The sequence below is a fragment of the Oncorhynchus masou genome, unplaced genomic scaffold (genome assembly GCF_036934945.1).
Source record: "Oncorhynchus masou masou isolate Uvic2021 unplaced genomic scaffold, UVic_Omas_1.1 unplaced_scaffold_750, whole genome shotgun sequence".
In the NCBI taxonomy this organism is placed as follows: domain Eukaryota; kingdom Metazoa; phylum Chordata; class Actinopteri; order Salmoniformes; family Salmonidae; genus Oncorhynchus; species Oncorhynchus masou.
This window is the reverse complement of record NW_027013960.1, coordinates 1-9137: the sequence shown is the minus strand read 5'-3', so window position 1 is coordinate 9137 and position 9137 is coordinate 1. Positions and strand designations below refer to the sequence as shown.

The 9137-nt window shown below is 42.5% G+C and overlaps 1 non-coding gene across 1 annotated transcript; it reads left to right on the top strand.

The window, feature by feature from the left end:
* The first annotated feature begins 388 nt into the window (after positions 1 to 388).
* Positions 389 to 470, top strand: trnal-aag (transfer RNA leucine (anticodon AAG)). The gene has a single exon. It is a non-coding gene; the product is annotated as a tRNA-Leu (tRNA).
* The last annotated feature ends 8667 nt before the right edge of the window (positions 471 to 9137 follow it).

Sequence of the window (9137 nt, the reverse complement as noted above, 5' to 3'; positions counted from 1 at the left end):
CCTGTATCCCCTCTTCCTCTTTCACTCTTCTCCTCCTCTTCTTTCAATGTGATAGCCTCCTCTTCCTCCTTTTTAATTCTGAAAGCTTCTTCCTCTCCTTTCACTGAGATAACCTCCTCTTTTACGTCAATGTTCAGCCCCAGTGCCTCTTTCTCCGTACAGCAGACCCCCTCACGTCGCCATCTGCTGGATGCATTGGGTAACGCAAAGAGGATTCTGTCAAACAATATCATAACAAATAATTTCAGTACGTTTTTTTACCACACTTCTTACAAAAACACTATCACCCTCTACAAAGTTGGTAAAAAAGAGAAACGGAAACATCCGGCTTTCATGGATATAGTAACATGGATACTATATCCATTTCATGGATACAGTAATATGTATCGGTAGCGTGGCCGAGCGGTCTAAGGCGCTGGATTAAGGCTCCAGTCTCTTCGGAGGCGCGGGTTCGAATCCCGCCGCTGCCAGATATTTTGGCTCCCGAGCGTCGCAGCGGAAGGCACAGTGCGAGCACTGGTTCGATTCCAGGCTGTGTCGCACAATTGATCCAGCGTCGTCCGGGTTTGGCAAGGGTTTGTTGTAAAATAAGAATTTGGCTTGACTAGTTATATAAAGGGAAAAAAACTGAATTTCAAATTGATTACATGTAGATTTTTTTTGTCACACAGTGGTGGAAAAAGTACTCAATTTTCATACTTGAGTAAAAGTAAAGATACCTTAATAGAGAACGACTCAAGTGAAAGTGAAAGACACCCAGTAAAATACTACTTGAGTAAAAGTCTAAAAGTATTTGGTTTCAAATGTACTTAAGTATCAAAAGTAAATGGAATTGCTCAAATGTACTTAAGTATCAATATATTAATAAGCAAACCAGACGGCACAATTTTTTTTTTTTGATTGACGAATTGCCAGGGTCACACTCCAACACTCAGACATAATTTACAGATGAAGCGTTTGTGTTAAGTGAGTCCGCCAGAGCAGAGGCAGTACGGATCACCAGGGATGTTCTCTTGATAAGTGTGTGAATTTGACCATTTATTTTGGGTGTCAGGGTCTTTGGGTCTTCAAACACCCAAACGGCGTTCCATCAGAGAGAACACGAGGAGGGCCCGTGTCATGCAGGTTCAGGTCGCCTCTACAGGACAGTTGTATATTATTTAAAACATGTAATCAATTGGTAGCTGATTAGGCATTATTGCCACCAGGCAGCAGTCTAACAATTGCAGCATTGCGACAGCATGTGTAGCTTCGTGAAATGTTAGGCCTAACAAGAGAAAATGACGACCAAATAGAGGCCTACCAATAAACCGTTATTCATTAGCTAAAGAAAAGCTATACATACCCATCGATTAATTAGGCATGCAGCCAATTAGACACGTCACTATTTCAACACGATGGACAGCGATCGGTTTGTGAGATGGCTGTCTGGCTGAAATATTGGATTTTATTTTAGAGCGGGGCCCAAACTCCAACCTTGCGGGGGTCCAAAGAAACTGCCGTAACTCTAGAAAATGAGCTACTAAAATCAGAAGGCTACCAACGACTGGAGTAGTATTTGTATGCAGGCAAATTTCCAATGTTTGAGTTGAACAGGTGCTGTGCCGAATAGCTCCCCCGCCAGAATCCCCCTTCGCGTAAACGCGCAAGCGCTCAATTCTTAATCGATTTACTTGCTCGTTGAGATTTCTCATCACGTTAGGCTGCGTTTCATTTTTTTTGCCATTTTGATTTCACTAGTGATGTCTGCAGTTTTCGATTTGGTTATTTGTTTCAAGTGTATTAGTCTATAAATAAATCTCTTTGCCAAAAGTCGTCATCTCTCCCGTGTCTTATTCGACTAGAAGTTGTTCTGAAATGGTTATTGCTTGCCTACATGCTAATACCTATTAATGATATAATTGCGGTTGCCTATCCTGGAGTGAAGTTTGTTCTGTAGAAAGTATTTGACTATGATGTATGCTACAGAAAGTATTTGATTATAGCCACAATATTAAGGAAATTAGAAGGGGGGGGGGTTCGGCAAGGACATTTTCTTGCCTGCCGACCCCCCCCCTTCTAATTTCCTTAATTTTGTCACGAGAGTCAAATATTTTCTGTGGCACACATCAGAGTCAAACACTTTCTATAGAGCCAACTTCATGTCAGGATAGGCAACCGAAATGAATAATTACTGTATGTGTGTTATATTAAACAGAGGAGGGAGTAAAATGTAGGCAAGCAATAAACATTTCAGAACCACTACTAGTCAAATAAGACACGGGAGAGATGACGACTTTTGGCGAAGAGACGTATTAATAGACTAATACACTTGAAACAAATAGCCAAACAGAAAACTGCAGACATTACTAGTGTCCCCCCCCCCCCCCCCCCCCCGCGATCAAACCGCCATAAAAACATAAAATGAAACGTGATCACTGGCAGCTGCCTTGGAGAACACACATGTACAATTATTTCTGCTACTAAGATCAGTGAAAGTGAGGCTGAACTGACAACGGATTGAAGAGCAGAAATCTCAACAAGCAAGTCGCAGCAACGAAGAATTGAGTGCGTAGAATTCTGGCAGGGGGAGGGGCTTTTCTACAACACCGGAAGTGAAGGCGGAGCCTCGGCTCTTTTGTCTTGTGATTTTGGGCAGAGAGCCACATGGTGAAATATAACGTCTCAGACCTCAACCTCCCTAATCTACAATATCAGTAGACTAGACATAAACATTTCCACCTGGTTAACTTCGCCGGAACTCTGTAATCGACAATAACGGAAGAATCTACAATGAATAAGGTAGGTTTATATACATTTAAGACAAGGGGTCTTTGTAGCCAACTTCCTGCTTTTACACAGCACCCGTTTAACGGTCAAAACAAATGCTATGGGTAACATACACTATTATTGCGGGTGTAGCGAAATGCTATTGACATTTGTGCTGTTTTTGTACATGAAAATAATGTATTTATTATTTTTAAACTCGTTGGGAAGGTTCGTAAGGAACCATTTCACTCTGAAGTCGCATGCTGAAAGTTAGTGGCCATATGCATAAATCGCTCCGCCATTTCCTTGTTGCAAAAAAATATAATAGTTTACTTAATTTCAGTTTATGTGACAAAAGAAGCACGCACAGTATAGAGAATCATTGTACCATCTAAACCACTGAAATATTTTCGATAACCAACAATATTGTTTTTTGAAGCTGGTGAACAAAACCAAGTATACAGAACAAAAAATACAAACGCGACATGCAACAATTTTTAATAGATTTGACAGAGTTACAGTTCATTTGAGGAAATCTGTCAATTTAAATAAATTCATTAGGCCCTAATCGATAGATTTTACATGACTGAGAATATAGATATGCATCTGTTGGCCACAGATATCTGTGGACATCAGAGGGTTGGAGTTCAGATCAGAATGAATGGTGGATTGGCCGCTGTGGGTGAAAATCCAGCACTCGAAGAAAAAGGAAATGAACATAGCGTATAATTATTTAACTACATGTACTGTGCATGTGTGCGAGAGAGCTGTAAGTAGCAGTATTGTGTCTGTTAGTTTAACTCCAACTCCAATCAATTCGTTTTCCCCAATATGAAATCGGATCTGCTGTAGCATATTATAAATAGTCTTGGAAATCCCTGACCTCGGGCACAGCACATGGTCTGGGACAAGTGGTTAAAAGGGGTAGGTAGCATAAACGTAACCATGTGTGTTTTCATTAGTAATATGCATCAAAAGTCCCAATGCCAAGTTACTCCTCACGTGTGTCTATTTTTCTAGTTATTACATCAATCCGATCATAATGTGTAAGTAATGCTGGAAAACTGGTTTGCAGCGTTTTTTTACTAGTGTAACGGATGTGAAACGGCTAGCTTAGTTTCAATCGGTGACGTCACTTGCTCTGAGACCTTGAAGTAGTGGTACCCCCGCGGCTTTTGTGGAGCGATGGGTAACGATGCTTCGTGGGTGACTGTTGATGGGTGCAGAGGGTCCCTTGTTCGGGCCCGGGCGAGGGGACGGTCTAAAGTTATACTGTTACACTAACATAGAGGACCTGGTAAACTAGCCTATTCCCCAGAATGTTATTAACTATAACCCCAACAGAAATCACTTCAAACCAAATAGTTTGCACTCATGACTACTGCTTTCAATAACCTTTTCAGCCAGTTTACAAGCAAATACTAACTTCCGGCGCCGACAGAGATGGCCGCCTCGCTTCCTAGGAAACTATGCAGTTTTTTGTTTTTTACGTGTTATTTCTTACATTAGTACCCCAGGTCATCTTAGGTTTCATTACATACAGTCGAGAAGAACTACTGAATATAAGAGCAGCGTCAACTCACCATCAGTACGACCTAGAATATGACTTTCGCGAAGCGGATCCTGTGTTCTGCCTTTCAACCAGGACAACGGAATGGATCCCAGCCGGCGACCCAAAAAGCGACTTCGTAAAAGAGGGAAACGAGGCGGTCTTCTGGTCAGACTCACAAACATACAGGAACTCAAATCCTTATGTTCACCTGATTTAGAATTCCTCACAATCAAATGTCGACCGCATTATCTACCAAGAGAATTCTCTTCGATTATAATCGCAGCCGTATATATTCCCCCCAAGCAGACACATCGATGGCTCTGAACGAACTTTATTTGACTCTTTGCAAACTGGAATCCATACATCCTGAGGCTGCATTCATTGTAGCTGGGGATTTTAACAAGGCTAATCTGAAAACAAGACTCCCTAAATTGTATCAGCATATCGATTGCGCAACCAGGGCTGGCAAAACCTTGGATCACTGTTATTCTAACTTCCGCGACACATAAGGCCCTGCCCCGCCCTCCTTTCGGAAAAGCTGACCACGACTCCATTTTGTTGATCCCTGCCTACAGACAGAAACTAAAACAAGAAGCTCCCACGCTGAGGTCTGTCCAACGCTGGTCCGACCAATCTGATTCCACACTCCAAGACTCCTTCCATCACGTGGACTGGGATATGTTTCGTATTGCGTCAGACAACAACATTGACGAATACGCTGATTCGGTGTGCGAGTTCATTAGAACGTGCGTTGAAGATGTCATTCCCATAGCAACGATTTAAAACATTCCCAAACCAGAAACCGTGGATTGATGGCAGCATTCGCGTGAACCCCCCCCCCCCCCACAGCACTCTGTTATGTCCTATCAAAGCCCCCCCCACCCACAGCACTCTGTTATGTCCTATCAAAGCCCCCCCCCCCCACAGCACTCTGTTATATCCTATCAAAGCCCCCCCCCCCACAGCACTCTGTTATATCCTATCAAAGCCCCCCCCACCCACAGCAAACTCACTATATACTTTGAATTTCTAGCTCCAATAATATTACCTCAAAACCCACTCTAGCTTTGACCAATTCCCCAGAGGTTGTAATCGCTTGGTTGATAGCAGAATTCCCAATTCCCCAGAGGTTGTAATCGCCTGGTTAAATAGAATAATTCCCACGAAGTCCCAGAGTTTATGCAAAAGGATACTTCATTATTCAGAGAACGTTCTGAGAATCATACAAGCACATAGCCTTTTATACCTCACATTTGGTCATACAATCTACCATGCCCCTTATAAATGCCCCTCTTCTCTAACACTGTCAATGCTATTTACAAGTCTACTCCAACACATTACATTGCTTATCATATTTTGCCACATTGTTACGTAACCTACTGCAAGCCTAACGGTTTCTCCCCACCCTGGGTGGTTGGATTAACTTCTGTATTACCAGGCAAGTCAGTTAAGAACAAATTCTTATTTTCAATGACGGCCTAGGAACAGTGGGTTAACTGCCTGTTCAGGGGCAGAACGACAGATTTTGTACCTTGTCAGCTCGGGGATTTGAACTTGCAACCTTTCGGTTATTAGTCCAATGCTCTAACCACTAGGCTACACTGCCACCCCACTTCACACACCAATCAGTTATACTTAAACCTCTTAATAATATTTAAGCTTTGCAATAGCATTTGACTTTCAACAATTGATGGTTTAAGAATAGGCAAAGACGCGTTCCATTCCTGTCCTCTTCCCTTTCTGATATTCTGCGTAGCACCAGGGACATGTGAAAGACAAGCCTGACCTCTCCCTCTCTGGGCCCCAATTGACTGGGCCCCAATAAATACTTATTTTCCACCATAATTTGCAAACAAATTCATTAAAAATCCTACAAATGTGATTTTCTGGATTTTTTTCTCTCTAATTTTGTCTGTCATAGTTGAAGTGTACCTATGATGAAAATTACAGGCCTCATCTTTTTAAGTGGGAGAACTTGCACAATTGGAGGCTGACTAAATACTTTTTGCCCGTGTGTGTGTATGTATGTATGTATGTATGTGTATGTATGTATGTATGTATGTATGTATGTATGTATGTATGTATGTATAGTTGCAAAAAATTCTAAACTGTTTTTGATTTGTTATTGTGTGTTGATTGAGGGAGAGAAAAATAACTATTCAATCAATTTTAGAGTAAGGTGATAAATGTAACAAAATGTGGAAAAGGTCAAGGGGTCTGAATACTTTCCCAATGCTCTGCATGAAACGCACATGTCTCACACTCAGTCATAGTTAGTAGATGAATGCATGGATTGGTAAGATTCTGGCCCCGTCATGTTATACTGCCCGGTAACATCTGGTGCATGTATTTCGTGAAACACATTTTGCTACAACACAAAACTTCCTGTTGCTGTGGGAGTGGACTTACGGGTCTGTTAACTATCTTTATCAGGGGAGTGCAGGACCCTTTCAGGGCCGCAACACAACAGCTCTGAATTATAGCCCCTCTTTCACGTGACGCTCCGTGCAGAGTGTTATATAAATAATCATATAATCAAGCATCATTTATTGGTCAATGTTCTGGTTGAGCCAGTTGTCCTCAGATAATTCTGGGCCAGGTGTCCTCAGTCAAGCATAGAGCCTACGTGAAAAAAACACAAGTATCCTTGCACAACACAACTTAAGGGAAGGACACATGGCTGTCATCACTCAAAATATACTCCCCCCGCAAACCACAACCTGGTCTTGGTCCTGTTCTCAGCAGATTCTCACAGCACAAACAAGTTTAGAGTGCCAAACTGTTTCACTGACATTCGTCTTTGCACTCCTGTCAAAGCAGGAAACACCGGTTCCCCTTATCTCACGCTTCCTTGACACACAGACATACAGTGCCTTGCGAAAGTATTCGGCCCCCTTTAACTTTGCGACCTTTTGCCACATTTCATTCTTCAAACATAAAGATATAAAACTGTATTTTTTTTGTGAAGAATCAACAACAAGTGGGACACAATCATGAAGTGGAACGACATTTATTGGATATTTAAAACTTTTTTTGACTAATCAAAAACTGAAAAATTGGGCGTGCAAAATTATTCAGCCCCCTTAAGCTAATACCTTGTAGCGCCACCTTTTGCTGCGATTACAGCTCTAAGTCGCTTGGGGTATGTCTCTATCAGTTTTGCACATCGAGAGACTGAAATTTTTCCCTTTCCTCCTTGCAAAACAGCTCGAGCTCAGTGAGGTTGGATGGAGAGCATTTGAACAGCAGTTTTCAGTTCTTTCCACAGATTCTCGATTGGATTCAGGTCTGGACTTTGACATGGCCATTCTAACACCTGGATATGTTTATTTTTGAACCATTCCATTGTAGATTTTGCTTTATGTTTTGGATCATTGTCTTATTGGAAGACAAATCTCCGTCCCAGTCTCAGGTCTTTTGCAGACTCCATCAGGTTTTCTTCCAGAATGGTCCTGTATTTGGCTCCATCCATCTTCCCATCAATTTTAACCAACTTCCCTGTCCCTGCTGAAGAAAAGCAGGCCCAAACCATGATGCTGCCACCACCATGTTTGACAGTGAGTGGGGATGGTGTGGTCAGGGTGATGAGCTGTGTTGCTTTTTTACGCCAAACATAACGTTTTGCATTGTTGCCAAAAAGTTCAATTTTAGTTTCATCTGATCAGAGCACCTTCTTCCACATGTTTGGTGTGTCTCCCAGGTGGCTTGTGGCAAACTTTAAATGACACTTTTTATGGATATCTTTAAGAAATGGCTTTCTTCTTGCCACTTCCATAAAGGCCAGATTTGTGCAATATGCGACTGATTGTTGTCCTATGGACAGAGTCTCCCACCTCAGCTGTAGATCTCTGCAGTTCATCCAGAGTGATCATGGGCCTCTTGGCTGCATCTCTGATCAGTCTTCTCCTTGTATGAGCTGAAAGTTTAGAGGGACGGCCAGGTCTTGGTAGATTTGCAGTGGTCTGATACTCCTTTCATTTCAATATTATCGCTTGCACAGTGCTCCTTGGGATGTTTAAAGCTTGGGAAATCTTTTTGTATCCAAATCCGGCTTTAAACTTCACAGCAGTATCTCGGACCTGCCTGGTGTGTTCCTTGTTCTTCATGATGCTCTCTGCGCTTTTAACGGACCTCTGAGACTATCACAGTGCAGGTGCATTTATACGGAGACTTGATTACACACAGGTGGATTGTACGCTGATCCTAGATCTGTAGTTAAGGGAGGCCTCACCCCAGGAGAGAGTGAAGTAACACCATCGATGGTTCTGATATTTTCATAATACCAGTACATTGGTTTATAATCAAATGACGAGTCGTGACATTTTATTTAAAACAAAATGATGATTCATTTGACGCATGATTATCAATGTAAAAAAAAACAACACATTATGGATTCCTTATGACTGACAAATGTTGTTTTTATAACAGATGGCTCAAGTTGTTAGGAACCAGACATTTCCTTTAAATCTATTTTATTTTGGTACTTCTGCAGACGCAGATATTATAATTGGTCTTTGGTATCCCTGTCCTAGGGGGGACAACACGAGGTCTGGGGTCTCTGGAATCCCTGACCTAGGGGGGTCAACACGGTCTGGGGTCTCTGGTATCCCTGACCTAGGGGGGTCAACACGGTCTGGGGTCACTGGTATCCCTGAACTAGGGGGAACAACACGAGGTCTGGGGTCTCTGGTATCCCTGACCTAGGGGGAACAACACGAGGTCTGGGGTCTCTGGTATCCCTGACCTAGGGGGGTCAACACGAGGTCTGGGGTCTCTGGTATCCCTGACCTAGGGGGAACAACACGAGGTCTGGGGTCTCTGGTATCCCTGACCTAGG